Here is a 20,462-nt window from a genome sequence, read left to right on the forward strand (position 1 = left end):
TGCGTCCTGCCTACAATACTTATCCGACTCTCCTGCCAGTTCCATAACCTTCTCCGCCCTCGCCCACCTCCAGACTTTTCCAGGCCACCCCTTAAGCGCCTTGCGGCCGCCATTTTACACAATACTATCGCGAGATATACTTAGCCGTCTCGACCCTGACTCATTTACTTTCTTGCGAGAGACTCTTCCCGGCCGTTCTCGCCGTAGCTGAGGAAAGTGTCGCGAGAGCTGGTTGCCTTGGCTCCCTGTAGCTATAGCAGCCGCGGCGGTTAATGATGCGGCGGCAGAAGCGGTGAGTGCGACACTCAGGGGGGCGGGGCCGGAGGTAACAGGGTGCTGGGGGGTGTGTGTGGTAGCGCTTGGGGAGGGGGGTGGGGAAGGTCGGGTCGCGGGAGAAATGGGCTCGAGTGTGACGTGTGGGGTAGGACCCGGGTCCAGTAGCTATAGGGACAGGGCGCGTGTCTGCACTAGGGCACGCTGCGAGGGTTGAAGCTGGTGGGAGGTCCAGGGGGAGGGACCGGGGTGTAGAAGGGTTCAAGGGGCAGGGCCCGGACTGTAAAAAGGGTGTTCGTGTTGGGAGCAAGATGGTTATGGGGACTCAGAATTGGGTAAAGTAAGTGGGAAGAAATGGGGTACAGCGAGGAGGAGGGTACGTTGAATAGGAGCCTAGAGGTTGGGCCCGGTTTGCTTTGCCCTGGCGGAGATGGGGGGTGCGGTGTCAGACCTTCGCAGTTTCCTGGGGTCCGCCTGAGGCTGGTCGGGGACTGCGCGCTAGGACCTGGGTCCTATAGGACATGGCGGGAATGGTGGCGTCCCGGAACTTTACCGCCCACCCCCCTTCCAAAGAAATCCCCCACGGACTCTGAGATGTGAAAGGAGGGTCCTGGTGAAATAGTATTAGTTGGAAAGGTTCTTTCGGTAGTGGTGAGTGGGATAATGAATGATGCTGCTCTGAAATAAAGTGTGGGGTGGGGGCGGGAGAGAGAAATTCTTGAGAAAAAAAAACTAAGATGTGCGTATCGAGTTGGAAGAAGGGGGTGTGTGCTAAGTTCACGTTTCTTTCCAGTTTCATTCAAGTGTAGAATTCCTTTACGGTGTACTTATGAAATTATATATGCGGTGTAAAATCAGTTTAGATCATACAGTGAAAGAATGTACAGTACGACATTTAAATCCTCCACGAATGTAATTTAAAAACTAAGAAAAGTGTTTCTACTGCAGCAGCACAAGGCTGAACACTAGGGATAGTTTTAGTTACTTGAATATAAAAACCTAGTGTTCCGAAAGTGTGTCTTTTCAGGTTGTTTGCCTTTTAAGAAATGGATGCAGTTTTATTTTTAGGAGACAGAAAGAGTTTTGAATATCCGTCAGTCTGGAAATAAAAGGAGTCTTCCGGGAGTTAAAAATCACTGAGAGGCAAAACATTTACTCTCTGAGTCTCAAGGACTGTTTTCTAGAGACAGGTTTGGATCACTATGCTGTTAACTCTTATTTCTAGTGAAAACAGTGGCATCAATTCAGGCATAAAAAATAATTTGTTCATTTCAATATACAGATACAAGCTTTCTGATAATTATTTCTCACTATCTTTTGTAGGTATAAATTTGCAAAGGCATAACCTCTCTTTTTATTTATTTATTTTTTTTGAGAATTAACGTTTTATTTGACAGACTTGCTGAGGACTTAAGCCTGGAAGACAGCCTCTCAGATGACTCTGAGGGACTGCTCTGAAGATGTAAGGGAGGAGCCAGGATATATAGGAGTTTTTGCAAGAAACCAGGTAGTAGGAACATCAAAAGATCATTGTTAATTAAAGAAAAACAGGGACTTTCCTGGTGGTCCAGTGGTTAAGACTCCAGGCTTCCATTGCAGGAGGTGTGGGTTCCATCCTTGATAACCTCTCTTTTGATTATGTAACTGGCTTTCTCCATGCTGAGGTTCACAAATTCATTAATTAGAACAGTGGATTTTAATCCTTCTAGAGCTAGCCTTGATGTGGTTAGTTATTGAACCTATTCATTTGATATATGTTAGACTAAAACTTTTAATTTGTAATGTTAGTAGCTAACCTTTAAAGTCGAAATGCTTTTCTGAGGCAAGATAAAGCTTTATGTGGTTGAGTCCAAAAGATTTCTCCATGAATCCATTAAGGAGCTTTACTGAGTTCCTATTATGTGTAGAGTACTGTAAGGCACTGCAGGGGGGAAAAAAGATTAATTCATTCATTTATCCCTTCAACAAACGTTTATTGAGACCTATTTTGTGTCTGATTACTAAGTCTCCAGGATACAAATATAAGTAAGCCTTGCTTTTTGCCTTGGAATTGCTCAGAGCCTAGGAAGGGAGAGAAATAGAGTAACAAATCATTACATTGTAGTAAACACAATATATATGTGAACACAGGCTTATGAAACAAGGTTCTGGCCCTGAGGAGTTTACATAATAGTTGACAAGATTAAAATGGAAGAAATTATTTAAAAAAATATTAAGCAAATTCTAAACTATGCTGCATCAATAAAACACATTACGTTTTTCAGAAGAGATAAAATTAGAATGGAAGCTTGAGGAGAAAATTCACAGATCAGGTCATAATTTAATAGTGTTTTTAAAGTACTCTTAAATATCACTGAACATTCTTTTTTTTTTTAATTTATTTATTTTTGGCTGCGTTGGGTCTTCGTTGCTGCGCGCGGGCTTTCTCTAGTTGCAGTGAGCGGGGGCTTCTCATTGCGGTGGCTTCTCTTGTTGCGGAGCACGGGCTCTAGGCACATGGGCTTCAGTAGTTGTGGCTTGCGGGCTCTAGAGCGCAGGCTCAGTAGTTTTGGCGCATGGGATTAGTTGCTCCGCGGCATGTGGGATCTTCCCGGACCAGGGCTCGAACCCGTGTCCCCTGCATTGGCAGGCGGATTCTTAACCACTGCGCCACCAGGGAAGCCCCTGAACATTCTTAAGTCAATAATAATGATAATAATAAGCATAAATGCTAACATTCATTGATTGATTATTAATGTCCTAGGCACATTATTTCATTTTATTTATTTATCCCCCCACAACCCCAATTATCTCATTTTATCTTCACAGCACTCTGCTAGTCAGCTGGTACTAATACTTCAATTTTAAACATAAGAAAACTGAAGCTTAAAAAATTAAGGAAGTTGCAGAAGATCATAGAGCTAGTAAATGGCAGATTAGGGACTGGAGTTGGAAATATATGTGACTGGTAATCTAAGCAAGATTCCTTTCTTTTGCAGTAAGGGGGCCTTGGAATGGGGGTAGGGGACCAGTCATTGAATGTGGAATTGGTCAGAAGATCAGAATTCAATCTCTGTGTCTCTTTATTCATAGAGTTTTCTCCCTCAAATATTGACACTACATATGAGGAACTAATTTGAATATTAGCATGATGCTGAATATGAGGTTTGTATTGTACAGAGAATTGAGTACATTACCATATTCATATTGTATATGATTGTATTGGGAGCTATGCTTGGGAAAATAGTTATAATAAGCAATTGTTAACATCTGTAAACTTCCAGAAAGTGATTATTTTAACAGTGGAAATGGTTATCTATATTCATATACAGGGCAAATGTTATTACAGCAGACTAAGGGATTTAGGTAAAAATTTTTGTACACTACATTTTTAAAATTTTTTATTTTTTTGTATATTTACTTTCAGGTTTTTAAAACTCCATATTCCAAAGTCCAAAATCTGATTTTCTGGTTGAAATTCAAATTTTATATCTTCCTTTTATATTGAGGAAACAGAACTTTTAAATGACTTGCCCAAAGTCATTTAATGCAGTGTCCCAGATATTCTTAAGAATTACATGCAGATTTGACAGTGAGTCAGTGATTTTTTTTCATTGAGTTGACTTTCTGCATCAGTCCCTCGTCAGTATAGATTTTAGCTGGAATAGCACGGGGGTGTGAATGAGATTCCAATGTTTTCTAACATCTTTTAACTAAGTGGGCTGTGTGCCCATATTTTAATGTGAGTTATTTTTGAGGCATTGAGACATTTTTCCAAGAAAGGTTTAGAGCAAGAGAGTGAGATGATAGGAAGAGCCTTCAGTGGTGAGAACGGGAACTTCTCCAGAAGGGTTGAAAACTGAAAGCAGTTGATGATGTGTAAAGAGAATAATGGTCTAAAAGCTTTCTGTAACTCCACCCACCACAGGAGAGCCTGGAGACTTTTTCTTCTACTTTGATACACACAGCCTCTGGAAAGATTCCGTCCACTGGGAGAAAGTATTACTTTCTCAGCATTTATATTAGCAATAGTACATAGACATTGAACAAACCAAAAACAATTTACATGGTAGCTGAAAAGTGATATCTCATTTTGGATTTCCATCTCTTTGGTTACCTGTGAAGTTGAACATTTTCCCGTATTTATTATTTTTTATTAGGCAAAGAATAGAATAAGCAGTTTCAAAGAGAGAAATATAAACAGCCAATAAAGAAATAAAAAACAGACTGACAGGCATAGAAAACAAACTTATGGTTACCAAAAGGGGAGGGAGGGGAAGTTTGGGATTAACAGATACACAGTACTATATATAAAATATTATTATTATTATTATTTTGGCTGCGTTGGGTCTTCATTGCTGTGTGCGGGCTTTCTCTAGTTGAGGCGAGTGGGGGCTACTCTTTGTTGCAGTGTGCAGACTTCTCATTGCGGTGGCTTCTCTTTGTTATGGAGCACAGGCTCTAGGCGCATGGGCTTCAGTAGTTGTGGCATGTGGGCTCAGTAGTTGTGGCTCATGGGCTGTAGAGCGCAGGCTCAGTAGTTGTGGCACACGGGCTTAGTTGTTCCTTGGCATGTGGGATCTTCCCAGACCAGGGATCAAACCCGTGTCGCCTGCATTGGCAGGTGGATTTTTTTTTTAATACTTTTTTTTCTTTTTCATTTATTTTATTTATTTATTTTTGTCTGCGTTGGGTCTTTGTTGCTGCTCACGGGATTTCTCTAGTTGCGGCGAGCGGGGGCCACTTCTCGTTGCGGTGCGCGGGCCTCTCCTTGCAGTGGCCTCTCTTGTTGCAGAGCATGGGCTCCAGGCATGCAGGCTTCCGTAGTTGTGGCTCACGGGCTCCAGAGCGCAGGCTCAGAAGTTGTGGCACACGGGCTTAGTTGCTCTGCAGCATGTGGGATCTTCCCGGGCCAGGGCTCTAACCCGTGTCCCCTGCATTGGCAGGCGGACTCTCAACCACTGCACCACCAGGGAAGTCCCCATACATAAAATAGATAACCAACAAGGACCTACTGTATAGCACAGGAAACTATATTCAATATCTTGGAATAACCTATAATGGAAAAGAATCTGAAAAACAATTTGTTCTATCTATCTGTCTACCTATTTATCTATCTATCTCTGAATCACTTTGCTGTATATCTGAAACTAGCACAACGTTGTAAAATAGCTACTTCAATTAAAAAATGAAAGAAAGAAAAAGATGCTCAAACTCACATAATCTGGAAACTGCAAATTAAAACAATATTTTTTGTTGACTTCTCTTTTTTATTATTTAAAATATTTTTAATTTTTTAAATTAATTAATTTATTTGTTTTTATTTTTGGCTGCGTTGGGTCTTCGTTGCTGCGCGTGGGCTTTCTCTAGTTGTGGCGAGCAGGGGCTACTCTTCATTGCAGTGTACAGCCTTCTCATTGTCATGGCTTCTCTTGTTGCAGAGCACGGGCTCTAGGCATGCGGGCTTCAGTAGTTGTGGCACATGGGCTCAGTAGTTGTGGCGCACGGGCTTTGTTGCTCCGTGACGTGTGGGATCTTCCTGGGCCAGGGGTCGAACCCGTGTCGCCTGCGTTGGCAGGCGGATTCTTAGCCACTGCACCACCAGGGAAGCCCCTGTCTTTAAAAACATTTAAAAATCTTACGAATGTTTAAATTGTATACTTAATTTGAAGAAAGAGAAAAAAGTACATTCTTTAAAAAAATAATTCTTTATGTAGAGGCTAAGAAGCAAAAGGTTCCTCTTCTAGAACTATCCTGTTTGGTGAATTTTCTTCTAGTTCTTTTTCCTGCAATATATGCAATTTCTATATCTATTTATATCTTTTTTAAGTCCGTGGATTGATAATTTTTTTTCCTGTAGTTCTTTTTTTTTTTAAAACCTAGCAATATGCTTTTGAGATCTCATCCTGTCAGTACACACTTTTTAACAGCTGATTGTATTTCAGTTTGAATGTCTGTAATTTATTTAATTGTTTCTTTATCTATGGACATTTAAGTTTTCTCAGATTTTTGCAGTTATCAGCAACACTGAAATGAACATCCTTTATTCTTGTCTCTTGTGCAAATGTCCTAGAATAACTGTAGAGTAGGTGCCTAGAATTGTTGTTTAAAAGGTATACATGTTTCTAATTTTGAAAGATACAGCCAATTTGCCCTACAGTCTGTGTACCATTCTTTATTCCATCAGCAGTTGATGAAATTGCCTCTGATACTTGATATCAATCTTGTACAGTTTTACTAATATAATGGGTAAATTTTAATTTATAGTTTCCAGATTGCTTGTGAGTTTGTGCATCTTTTTGTTTCTTTATTGGCTGTTTACATTTCTTTCTGTGAAATTTCTTATTCTGTTCTTTGCATATTTTTTTAACTGGGTTGTTTTCTTTTTTCTAAAAATTTATTTATTTTTGGCTGCGTTGGGTCTTTGTTGCTGCGCGCGGGCTTTCTCTAGTTGCGGCGAGCGGGGGCTACTTTTCATTACGGTGCGCGGGCTTCTCATTGCGGTGGCTTCTCTTGTTGCAGAGCACGGACTGTAGGTATGTGGGCTTCAGTAGTGTAGCACGCGGGCTCAGTAGTTGTAGCTCGCGGGCTCTAGAGTGCAGGCTCAGCAGTTGTGGCGCATGAGCTTCGTTGCTCCGCGGCACGTGGGATCTTCCTGGACCAGGGCTCAAATGCGTGTCCCTTGCGTTGGCAGGCGGATTCTTAACCACTGTGTCACCAGGAAAGCCCCACCCAGGCTTTTTGGTTTGGTTTGGTTTTCTGTGGCTGCACCAAGAGGCTAGCAGGATCTAATTTCCCAACCAGGGATCGAACCTGGGCCCTGGCAGTGAGAGTGCAGAGTCCTAACCAGGGAATTCCCAATACCACCCAGTTTTAATTATTGCTGAAGGTCAGGTCCCCCTCAGTCTTAGAATATATATAAGAACAGATTTTTGGGGGGCTTCCCTGGTGGCGCAGTGGTTGAGAGTCCGCCTGCCGATGCAGGGGACACGGGTTCGTGCCCCGGTCCGGGAAGATCCCACATGCTGTGAAGCGGCTGGGCCCGTGAGCCATGGCCGCTGAGCCTGGGCATCCGGAGCCTGTGCTCCGCAACGGGAGAGGCCACAACAGTGAGAGGCCCGCGTACGGCAAAAAAAAACAAAAAACAGATTTTTTTTTTCTTTCAGAAACAGTCTTTCAGGTTTTGTTACAAAGATTCTGTTGGAAATGTAATTGGGATTGATTGCAACAAATAAATTACTTTATGGGTGAATTTGTACACCCATGAATTTACAAATGTTGAAACTTTCCATTTAGAAACAGTGTATTCTCTTTATTTAGGTTTTAAAAAAATCCTTTAGAAAAGTTTATAGTTCTCTTGATAGTGGTCTTGCACATGTCTACCTTTCTAGTTATTTTATGGTTATTTAAAGTTGATATGGCAATTGGGATCTTCTACTCATGACATATAAAAACTTGGTTATTGCTGGCATATAGGAAAGCTATTGATACTTCTGTGTTGATCTTGAATTGGATAACATAGTAAATCTTTTTTAAAAATGATTTAAATGGTTTTTCATTTGATTCTTTTGGATTTTCAAGATAGTTATCTTTTTCAGCTCTTCATGTCTTTGCCAATTTTCATTTTGGTGTATGCAGTTTTTTTCTTATTTTGACATGTTTTATAGCTCTTTATGGTAAAAATATTAATCATTTATTATATAGCTTGCAATGTTTTTTAGTTTGCTCTTTGTTTTTATGGGAAACCTTTTTTTTTTTTTTTTTTTTTTTTGCGGTACGCAGGCCTCTCACCGTCCGTTGCGGAGCACAGGCTCCGGACACACAGGCTCAGCGGCCATGGCTCACGGGCCCAGCCACTCCATGGCGTGTGGGATCCTCCCAGACCGGGGCACGAACCCATGTCCCCTGCATCGGCAGGCAGACTCTCAACCACTGCGCCACCAGGGAAGCCCTATGGAAACCTTTTGACCATCAATGGGTAAAACACTAGAATGGGCTACTGCAATGGTTCGAAGTTATCTTGACAATAGGAAAATTCTAAGAGGGTTAGAATTATTCAAACCAAGTCTGGTGAATAAAACTATGAATTAAAAATAGAGGAAAAGGGGTTTCCCTGGTGGTGCAGTGGTTAAGGATCCGCCTGCCAATGCAGGGGACATGGATTCGAGCCCTGGTCCACGAAGATCCCACATACCGCGGAGCAACTAAGCCCGTGTGCCACAACTACTGAGCCCGTGTGCCACAACTACTGAAGCCTGTGCACCTAGGGCCCGTGCTCCCAACAAGAGAAGCCACCACAATGAGAAGCCCGTGCACCACAGCGAAGAGTAGCCCCCGCTCGCCACAACTAGAGAAAGCCCGTGTACAGCAGCGAAGACCCAACACAGCCAAAAACAAAATAAAATAAAATAAATTAATAAAAAAAAAAATAGAGGAAAAAAGCTCACTTCTGGGTTCAAGTGGGATTTGATTAGAAAAGTCAGAAACTCTTTTAATCTTGTGTATAGTGATGTGTCATCTGAGTTAAAGTAGTTGAATTTAAATTTGGGGAGACAATAGCTGAATAAAATTGATCAGGTTGAAAATACACAATAGAATATATAAATAATAATCATGTCTGATATTTAATCATACATATGGAAGAAGCTGGTTTTTCTGATTACTGTTATACCTGGGGAAAAAGGATAACTCTTTAGCAGCAATGTTCCTTCACAGCTCACTTCTGAAGGGAAATCCTGACATGTGGACATTCCTGAGTTTAGCATTGAGGGGGTGGTTGGCATAGCAGAAAGAATGTGGACTTTGGAACCAAACAAACCTTGGTTCCCATTCCAGTTGTTCACTTATTAGAACTGTGATCTTTAGCTCATTGTCATAGCCTCCTCTGTAAAACAGTATGCTTAAAAAATGGTCTATCACATCAAATAACATCATCTACTGCTCAAATTTGATACTGCTGTGCAGCTTCATTACATGGTGCAAATATTTGTTCAATGAAAAGCATACTATGACTTAGGAGGTCTGAATTCATATGTTTGCTGCTGAACCATCAGTAACACCAGTCAGATTAGGGGTTAGGAGAACCAAGAACCTAGGGTTAGTACCATGTAGGTTAGGTACCAAGCACCTAGAAGCATGTTAGAAATGCAGAATTAGAATCTGCATTTTAACAAGATCCCCAGGTGATTCATATACACCTTAAAGTCTGAGAAGCAGTGATCTAATGTGCAGTACCTAAAGGAAGGTGGTAACTCCAACTCAAAGCAGTAGGGGTTGAGATGGTAGGAGCGATAGAAGATTAGGCAGGTAGTCACTCTGTGGTTCCAGATGATTCATTTATTCACTGTAGGACCCTCTCACCAAGCTGGGGGATACAAGGAACATCTTCTAGAAGACAGGGCTAGCATGATCCTGGTTGGGTGTCTGGTCACTAGCCAAGGGGTTTGGCATTAGAGCAATAGCTTTAGTCTCTGCAGGAATCTAGGCTATCTGTGCTGTTCAATATGGAAGCCACTAGACACATGTGGCTATTAAAATTAAATAAAAATTCAGTTCCTCAGTCATACCAGCCACATTTCAAGTACACAGTAGTCACATGTGTCTACTATATTGAACAGTGCAGTGCAGATATTGAGCATTTCCATTAGTGCAGAAAGTTCTGTTGGATAGCACTTGAGAGGAATAGGCAGAGCTACCAAGGTAGGGTGGGTATTTGCCTTAAAGGCTGTGTCAAAATGGCCAAGTATAGAAGGCAGAGAAAAATCCATGAATTGCTGGTCATACACATAACTCCCCATCCCGTTCCAGAACCTTTCCATTGCTGATAGCTGCTGATAAATTCCCTGTCCTGTTAAGGCCTGGGTGTGCCTGCAAGTGAAAGCATCAACTAAAAGGTAAGAGAGGGCAGAAGCTGACAAGGAAAATTTTCCTGACAAGGAAAATGTTCTGGAGAAATTGCTGAACATTGGGAAGAGTAGGAATGGCTGGGTATGGAGTTAGGAAAATCATATGAAGTACTAAAAGAGATAATTTAGCTGCTAGTAAAACACCATTGTTCCTAGAAGAAATAATACTGAAAATAAATTCTAATGTCCACGTTAATGCCGAACCAGTCACCAACTTGATCACATCTTCACTAAAGTTTTTAAGTTGGTCTATCAATGTTAAAAATATGAACATTTTTTTAATGTTTAATGAGAATTAGTGGGAAAGTAGAATTCAGTTTGAGGTTCACTTTTCAGTCTTTCCCCCCAGAGAATGCATCTATAGAAAAGGCTATCCAAATTCTATTTATTTTTGTTTTGAGGTTCACTTTTCAGTCTTTCCCCCCAGAGAATACATCTGTAGAAAAGGCTATCCAAATTCTATTTGTTTTTCTTTTGGGGACAGTGCCATATAGTAAATTTGTGAATTCCTGTACTTCTCTTTTTTTATTGATGGTTTATATCAGACACATACATGAATGTAGGATTGTTGTATGTATAAAAATGCTTTAAATTTTCTGTTACTCTTTCAGAGTTTTCCTTATTTCAGTTTGGCTATGTAGGCAAGTGGCTTTGGCCACACCGCGCAGCATGAGGAACTTCCCGAGCAGGGATCAAACCTGCGCCCCCTGCAGTGAAAGCACGGAATCTTAACCACTGGACCACCAGGGAAGTCCAGACCAGTGGCTTTTAAGAAAAACCTATTACATTTGTTTTGCAAATAGAAAATATAGTCCTTTCATTGTTGGTATGCAACTAATGAAGTTTCTGAAATTGACATTTCAGTATTTTAACACTTTCCCTTAACAGTACCTTTCTGTACCACATTGAAAGGAAGAAACATGTTCCAAAAAGCACATTTTTCAAATAATATTTCTTTTTTTTTTTTTTTTTTGGCTGCACTGCAGGTCTTGCGGGATCTTACTTCCCCCACCAGGGATTGAACCCAGGCCCCGGCAGTGAAAGCGCTGAATCCTAACCACTGAACCGCCAGGGAATTCCCTCAAATAACATTTGAGTTTTTAAATGAAAACAGAAGCTGAGGATAAGACTGTATTGGACTCTTGCAAAATATATTTTTGTCAGTCTTATTCTGACCTGTGTATAGATTCATTTTTTCCTAAGACATGAAAAGTAGGCTTTTAATATAAAGCTGGTGGTAGGTCAGTGACTTCCCAGAAGAAAAAAATGTTCATTTTCTCCTGAGAAGAAAATTTGGATAAATACTTTTTAGTTAATACATTAGTTTCATAGTAGGTTTGTAGAAAAATTCACTTATTATAGAAACAGAGCGTTCTCTTTGTATGTCATTGTCTCATTTCTGACCTGGGCTCAGCTCTTGTTTCCCTGTGCAGATCCACTTCCTTTGGTGGTGCATCCTGTCCTGGGTGTTGGCCCCAGTCAAAGCTGTATGGTGCCAAAAGAAAACAAGTTCCTTGATCCTTTTTTGCTATTTCAGCCTCTTATTTATCTTTACTTGTGGACTTTGAAGACCAGAAATGTGTTTGTGAACAATTGAGAATTACATCATGGGTGTTCCTACAGTGTTGGGGAACACCAGAGAGAGGCAATATCATTTTAATCTTGGGTTTTTCCCCTTCTTCGGGCCCACCAGGTCTAAGGAAACTTCTAGTTATTTAACAGAATTGAAATAAGAAATTTTGTAATTACAAAGGTAGGTTTTAGACACCTCAGAGTTAGAGTATTTATTGATATTGAGAATACACGTTTAAATTATTCATGCTTTATCAGTCAACACCAATGTTTAAATCACAGATTGCCACATAGCAAGTTATTTTGGGTAGAAAATCTGTATGAACCAAACTCTGGTAATGATTTTAATTGGGCAAAGTATAGAAGTCTGATTTAGAGGTGTCTTTTCCTATGCCTCCTCTAAAAATTCATGAAAAGAAACAACTCCCTTTAAAAATTGCACTTGTTCTTATTTCACAATGACTTTCATCCTTTTTATGCCTTATTTCAATAGATAGTTACTAAGCATCTGCTTTTTTTAATGTATAAAGTGAATTTTTAAAAAATTAATTAATTTTATTTTTGGCTGTGTTGGGTCTTCATTGCTGTGCGCAGGCTTTCTCTAGTTGCGGCGAGCGGGGGCTACTCTTCATTATGGTGTGCGGGCTTCTCATTGCAGTGGCTTCTCTTGTTGTGGAGCACGGGCTCTAGGTGCATGAGCTTCAATAGTTGTGGCACGCAGGTTCAGTAGCTGTGGCTTGCAGGCTCTAGAGTGCAGGCTCAGTAGTTGTGGTGCATGGGCTTAGTTTCTCCGCGGCATGTGGGGTCTTCCCAGACCAGGGCTCGAACACGTGTCCCCTGCATTGGCAGGCGGATTCTTAACTACTGTGACACGAGGGAAGTCCCTGGTTTTTTAAAAAAATTATTTATTGTATTTTTGGCTGCGTTGGGTCTTTGTTGCTGCGTGCAGGCTTTTCTCTAGTTGAGGCGAGCGGGGCCTACTCTTTGTTGCGGTGCGCGGGATTCTCATTGTGGTGGCTTCTCTTGTTGCGGAGCATGGGCTCTACGTGTGAAGGCTTCCGTAGTTGCAGCATGAGGGCTCAGTAGTTGTGGCTTGCAGGCTCTAGAGTACAGGCTCAGTAGTTGTGGTGCATGGGCTTAGGTGTTCCACAGCATGTGGGATCTTCCTGGACCAGGGATTGAACCCGTGTCCCCTGCATTGACAGGCAGATTCTTAACCATTGCACCACCAGGGAAGCCCTAAGTATCTGCTTTTAAAATAAGTTTTATTAAGGTATAATTCACATATCATACAATTCACCTATTTAACGTATATAGTTCAAAAGTTACTATATGTGCAGAGTTGTGCAACTGTCACTTCAATCAATTTTATTACATTTTATCAGTCCAGAAGGAAACTCTATATCCATAAGCAGTCATTCTCCATCCCAACCCCTCCCTCCCTTGGCAGCTACTAATTTATTTCTGTCTGTATAGATTTACCTATTCTGGACATTTCATATAAATGAAATCATAAAATACCAATATGTGGTCTTTTGTGACTGACTTCTTTCATTCAGCATAGTATTTTCAAGGTTCATCCATGTTGGGGCATGTATCAATGTTTTATTCTTTTTATGGCCCAAAAAAATATTCCATATTCCATTATATGAATAAAGCACATTCTTTTTATCCGTTCATCAGTTGAGACATTTGGGTTCTTTCTACTTTTTAGCTATTAAGAATGAGATAAATGAGGTGCTTAGCCCACAAAATAAGGATACTAAGGGTTGTGCAAGTGCAACATTTAAGGAGGCAGTCACTTACTCTCAGGGCTGTGCAAGTGCAGGGTTACTTGATTGACCTTGAGAGTGAGTGCCTTCTTAAATTTTGTACCTGGGAGCCTCCAGTGTCCCCCCATAGTCTTGGCAGTGGATTGGCTTTCCTTGAGCTTCACTGATTATCAACCACCTAAAAACACTGAGTAAGAAGGTATGCTTTACTCTTTGTCACTCTCCTGTTCAGTAGCTTTCAGTGATCTGCCATTGACTATCAAAGACTAACCTGTGATTTGTGATCCTGGTTTTATTTCTAGTTAGATTTCCACTGTCTTATTTCAGCCAGTGTAAACTACTTTCTATTCCCTAACAAGTCAAAAGCTTTTCTATTATCCTGACTTTGCCCAGTGCCATTTTTCACCTGGAATTGATACATTGAACAGAACCTATTTGTGGTGGCATTGATGAGGATGAACCACTATTTGAGCTTATGAAACTAATCTTGTTCGGATTCTAGTTCCCAAGTATTAGACATAATCTCCTTCCTCTCTAGATCACAGATATTTTTCAGGAAACTAGTTAGGAACTTTCTGACTAGATTTCTTACTCAGAATGCAGAAAGATGTGTATCCCTAGTCAGGACAGATTCCATAGTTATGGTTTAAATTTTTCTCTTTTTTTTGTTTTGGCCACACAGTGCAGCACGTGGGTTCTTAGTTCCTCGACAAGGGATTGAACCTGTACCCCCTTAAGCACTGGACCACCAGGGAAGTCCCCAAATTGTTATTTTTCCTACATTTCCTACAGTATCCTCAAAGTGCTTTGCTTAGTTCTTGCTGAGCAGTGCCCAAGGGGATTACTAACGTTATGCAACTGATTTGTTTGTGCCAATCTCTGTGCCAATAAAGCCATGCAAATTTGAGGCCATTAAAAGTAAAATCAAGTCATAGTAATGCATGTACATTATTTAAAAGTGAAATGATACTTTAAGGCTTAGAAGGAAAAACATCTTTCTTCTGCTCTACTCTTCCTCACCGACTCCTGATTCTTGTTCTTCAGAGCACTTTTTTTTTTTTTTTTTTGCAGTACACGGGCCTCTCACTGTTGTGGCCTCTCCCGTTGTGGAGCACAGGCTCCAGACGCACAGGCTCAGCGGCCATGGCTCACGGGCCCAGCCGCTCCACGGCATGCGGGATCTTCCCGGACCGGGGCACGAACCCGTTTCCCCTGCATCGGCAGGCGGACTCTCTACCACTGCGCCACCAGGGAAGCCCACTTTTTTTTTTTTTTTTTTTTTTTTTTTTGGTTAAATTAGTTGTGGTAAGCAGAATAATAGCCCTCTCGAATATATCTGTGTCCTTATCCTCAGAACCTGTATGTTCCCTCATGGCAAAAAGGAATTAAGGTTGTTAATCAGCTGATTTTAAAATAGGGAGATTATCCTGTATTATCCAGATGGGTTCAATGTAATTAAAAGGATTGTTAAAAGTGGAAGAGGGAGGCAGAAGAGATGCTATGTGAGAAGGACTCAATCTCTGTTGCTGGTTTTGAATATGGAGGAAAGAGGACCGTAAGCAGAGGCATGCAGGCATCCCTTAAGCATCTGGAAGAGTCAAGGAAAGATTCTGCAATAGAAGCAGAAGAGAACAGTAGCCTTACTACCACCATGATTTTAGCCCAGTGAGAGTGTGTTGGACTTTTAACCTCAGAAGTGTAAGATAAAAAATTTGTGCGTTTTTTAATTTTTTTTAAAATTTTTTTATTTATTTATTTTTTTTTTATTTTTATTTTTTGTGGTACGTGGGCCTCTCACTGTTGTGGCCTCTTCCGTTGCGGAGCACAGGCTCCGGACGCTCAGGCTCAGTGGCCATGGCTCACGGGCCCAGCCGCTCTGCGGCATGTGGGATCTTCCCGGACCGGGGCATGAACCCATGTCCCCTGCATCGGCAGGCGGACTCCCAACCACTGCACCACCAGGGAAGCCCTGTGCGTTTTTTTTAAAAAATTAATTTTTGGCTGCGTTGGGTCTTCGTTGCTGTGCGCAGGCTTTCTCTAGTTGCAGCGAGCGGGGCTACTCTTCGTTGCAGTGTTCAGGCTTCTCATTGTGGTGGCTTCTCTTGTTGCGGAGCACGGGCTCAGTAGTTGTGGCTCGTGGGCTCTAGAGCGCAGGCTCAGTAGTTGTGGTGCACGGGCTTAGTTGCTCCACAGCATGTGGGATCTTCCTGGACCAGGGCTCGAACCCATGTCCCCTGCATTGGCAGGCGGATTCTTAACCACTGTGCCACCAGGGAAGACCTCCATGTAAATTTTAGAATAAGCTTGTTTAGGTCTAAAGAAGGCCTTTCTGAGATTTTTATAGGAATTGCATTAAACTTATAGATTAATTTGGGGAGAATTGACATTTTTATCATGTTGAGTCTTCCAATCAATGAACAAGCCTGTTTATTTATGTCATCTTTGCTTTCTTTCATCAAACTTTTAGCATACAGACCCTGTACATGTTTTTGGAAAGTGTATATACTTAAGTATTTAGTTTTTTTTACAGTGATTGTAAATGGTAATGTTTTTTTATTTTGTTTTCTGCACGTCTGTTGTTAGTACAGTTGACCCTCCAACAGTACAGGTTCGAACTATGCAGGTACACTTATAAATGGATTTGTAAAAATAAATGCATACTGTAGTACTACATAATCCTCTGTTGGTTGAATCCGAGGTTATGGAACCGCCCATACTGGAGGGTGACTGTAAAGTGATAAGTGGATTTTCCTCTTGCTTAGGGGGTTCTGCGCCCTGACCCCTGTGTTGTTCAAGGGTCAACTGTATATAGAAATGCAATTGGAACTTCCCTGGTGGTCCAGTGGTTACGAACCCGCCTTCCAATGCAGGGGATGCAGGTTTGATACCTGGTCGGGGAACTAAGATCCTACATGCCGTGGGGTAACTAAGCCCAGGCAACACAACTAGAGAAGCCCACGCCCCGCAGCGAAGACCCAGCGCAGCCAAAAAAAAAAGAAAAAAGAAATGCATTTGATTTTTTTGGTGTTAATCTTATATCCTGTGGCCTTGTTATTACTTCTAGGAGTGTTTTTGTAGATTCCTTGGGATTTACTATGTAGACATTCTGTCATTTGCAAATAGAGTTTTATTTCTCCCTTTCCAATCTGTATGCCTTTTATTTCTCTTTCTTGCCTATTACAGTGCCTAGAACTTCTAATATTATGTTGATTAAGAGTAGTGAGAGCAGACATCCTTGCTTTGTTCCCAACCTTAGGGGGAAAGTATTTAGTATTTCACCTTTAAGTGTGATGTTAGCTGTAGGTTTTTGTTTTTGTTTTTTTGTTTTTTGGCTGTGCTGGGTCTTTTGTTTTGGTTCGTGGGTTCTTCTTTGTTGCAGTGCACGGGCTTCTCTAGTTGTGGCATGCAGGCTTCAGAGTGTGCGGGCTCAGTAGTTGCGGCTTGTGGGCTTAGTTGCCCTGTGGCATGTGGGATGTTAGTTCCCCAAACAGGGATTAAACCTGCGTCCCCTGCATTGGAAGGTGGATTCCTAACCACTGGACCACCAGGGAAGGCCCCTGTAGGTTTTTGTGTAGATGCTTTTTTATCAAGTTATAAGCACATATTTTAAAAATTTCAGGTGAAATCATATTTCTTCTGCAGTGCTTCTCCAGATTCTCCCAAGCTAATATTTACCCTCCATGTTTCAACAGCATTCTGCTTATATTACTGTTACTGAACTCTTTCTTAATTGTTTTCTGGTTGATTTGTGTTCATCCATCCCTCCTTCAGACACATACACCCTCTAGGCTATGAGGGCAGATGCTGTTTTACTAATTTTCATATCACTAGTTTAGAACAGTGTGCCTGGCACCATTGAATTGTTTGATTGAGTGAGGGAGTGAATGAATGAGTAATTGAACAAGAGAATAAAAAACTCTCTCTCACAGGGCTTAAGATAGTTTTTAGTGATAAGGGTATGAACTTTGGAGCCAGACAGCATTCAAATCTCAGCCCTTCAATTTAATACTACTGTGCAAAGTTGGTCAAATTATGAAATATTTCTGAACCTTAGCTCTCTTATCTGTGAAATTAGTATAATAATAACCTACTTGAACAAATTAAGTGAAATAATAAATGTTAATTCTCAGTGCAGTAGCTATCATGTTGTAGGCACTCAAATTTTAGTTTTCTTTCCTTTTTTTCTTCATTGAACTGTATTTAATGATAGTGATTGTAAAATCACTTTGTGAACCGCAGAAAGTTATTTCAAATACTGTTCATGTTTGTGTTAAAAACAGTCAAACTGGTCTTCCCTGGTGGCGCAGTGGTTGAGAGTCCGCCTACCGATGCAGGGGACACGGGTTCGTGCCCCGGTCCGGGAAGATCCCACATGCCGCGGAGCGCCTGGGCCCGTGAGCCATGGCCGCTGAGCCTGCGCGTCCGGAGCCTGTGCGCCACAACGGGAGAGGCCACAACAGTGAGAGGCCCGTGTACCGCCAAAAACAACAACAACAAAAACAACAACAAAAAACAGTCAAACTAATTTTGATTATGTTGGTTTAAGGGGAAAAAATAGGGACATGAGAAAATGGAGAAAGTTTGAATAACTTTTGTTGAGCAATATAATGTGCCAGCCACTATGCTCAACACTTTACATATAGTAATCCATTTAATCTTTACAATAACCTATGAAGCACATACTTCCTCTGAAGGATTATTTCTTAGTTTTTTAATTGTAGTTTCCTTACTTCCACCCTTTCTAAATAAGCCTCAGGAATGGGGCTAATACACTTTAATGCAGATTTCAAACTTTGTATAGAATATGAAGAAGAATAATTATTTTATTTCTAAGCTTTCATTTAGTATTTGGGGACTGTGTACTTTAGGTTAAGTGTTTGTTTTTTCAGCAAACCTTAGTGGTGATATTTATAGGCATACATTGGAGATATTGCAGGTTTGGTTCCAGACCACCACAATAAAGAGAATACTGCAATAAAGTGACTCACCTGAATTTTTATATCCCACTGCATATAAAAATTATATTTATACTGTAGTCTACTAAGTGTGCAATAGCATTATGTCTAAAAAATGTACTTTTTTTTTTCCACTCTCCGAGGGCTGCAGGATCTTAGTTCCCTGACCAGGGATTGAGCCCGGGGCCGCAGCAGTGAAAACGCCGAGTCCTAACCACTGGACCGTGAGGGAACTCCCAAAAATGTACATATCTTAATTAAAAAATACTTTATTGTTAGAAAATGGTAACCATCATCTGAGCCTGTAATGATTTGTAATCTTTTTGCTGGTAGAGAGTCTTACCTCAGTGTTTATGGCTGCTGACTGATCAGGGTGACAGTTGCTGAAGCTTAGGGTGGTGGTGATGGTTTCTTAAAATAAGAAAACAATGAAGTTTGCCACATCAATTGACTCTTCCTTTTACGAATGACTTCTCTGTACTATGCAGTGCTGTTTGATAGCATTTTACCCACAGTAGAATTTCTTTCAAAATTGTCGTCAATCCTCTCAAACCCTGCCACTGCTTTATCAACTAAGTTTATGCAATATTCTAAATCCTTTCTTGTCATTTCAGCAATCTTCACAGCATGTTCACCAGGAGTAGATTCCACCTCAAGAGACCACTTTCTTTGCTCCTCCATAAGGAGTAACTGCATATCTGTTCAAGTTTTATCACGAACCCCTCAAAGTCATCTATGAAGGTTGGGAATAAACCTCTTCCAAACTCCTGCTGATATTGAAATTTGACCTCTTCCCATGAAGCACAAATATTCTTTTTTTTTTTTTTGGCCACGCTACGTGGCTTGTGGGGTTTTCGTTCTCCAACTAGGGATCGAACCCAGGCCCTTGGCAGTGAGAGCATGGAGTCCTAACCACTGGACCGCCAGGGATTTACCCACAAATATTCTTAACGGCATCTAGAATGATGAGTCCTTTCCAGAAGGTTTTCAATTGACTTTGCCCAGATCCATCAGAGGAATTACTATCTATTGCAGCTATAGCCTTACAAAATGTATTTCTTAAATAATAATGAAGCTGCACACCCAGATAGGGACTTGAACCCACTGTCTTTTAATTGTGATCACACACTTGGTCTCAGGACTTAATGAAGCTCAGGTTCTTTTTCTTTTTTTTAAATAAATTTATTTATTATTTTTATTTATTTATTTTTGGCTGTGTCGGGTCTTCGTTGCTGCGTGTGGGCTTTCTCTAGTTGCGGCGAGCAGGGGCTACTCTTCGTTGCAGTGCGCGGGCTTCTCATTGCAGTGGCTACTCTCGTTGTGGAGCACGGGCTCTAGGCACGTGGGCTTCAGTAGTTGCAGCACGTGGGCTCAATAGTGTGGCTCATGGGCTCTAGAGCACAGGGTCAGTAGTTGTGGCTCACGGGCTTAGTTGCTCCGTGGCATGTGGGATCTTCCCGGACCAGGGATCGAACGCTTGTCCGCTGCATTGGCAGGCGGATTCTCAACCACTGCGCCACCAGGAAGCCCCGAAGCTCAGGTTCTTTATGTCTCATCACAGAAAGAATTCCGTGAGAGACAAAGTGATAGATAAGGAGTGGATTTATTTAGAGAGACACATTCCATAGACAGAATGTGCTCCATCTCAAAAGGCGAGAATGGTTTTGGGAGAAACACACTCCACAGACAGAGTGTGGGCCATCTCAGAAGGCAAGAGGCCCTGAAATATGGGGTGGTTAGTTTTTATGGGCTGAATAATTTCATAGGCTAACGAGTGGGAGAATTATTCCAACTATTTTGGGGAAGGGGTGGAAAGTTCCAGGAATTGGACCACTGCCCACTTTTTGACCTTTTATGGTTAGCCTCCAAACTCATGGCACCAATGACACTGTAGGTGTGGCACTTAGATGCTAGTGTATTATAGTGAGCATATAATGAGGCTCAAGGTGCACTGGCAGTCGAATCTTCTGCTGTCTTGGATGTAGTTGATTCTAACCAGTTTATGT

General features: G+C 41.4%; 1 protein-coding gene across 10 annotated transcripts in view; it reads left to right on the top strand.

The window, feature by feature from the left end:
- The first annotated feature begins 135 nt into the window (after positions 1 to 135).
- The window catches only part of USP54 (ubiquitin specific peptidase 54), a 149,316-nt gene continuing 128,989 nt past the window's right edge, over positions 136 to 20,462 (top strand). For 2 of the 10 annotated variants that reach the window (XM_067710520.1, XM_067710532.1), the window contains exon 1: positions 532 to 613. The gene's annotated coding sequence lies outside the window, so the exon portion shown is untranslated. The other 8 variants (XM_067710529.1, XM_067710528.1, XM_067710521.1 and 5 more) reach the window with 8 other exon arrangements.

This window comes from Pseudorca crassidens, chromosome 16 (assembly GCF_039906515.1).
Source record: "Pseudorca crassidens isolate mPseCra1 chromosome 16, mPseCra1.hap1, whole genome shotgun sequence".
Classification (NCBI taxonomy): Eukaryota; Metazoa; Chordata; class Mammalia; order Artiodactyla; family Delphinidae; genus Pseudorca; species Pseudorca crassidens.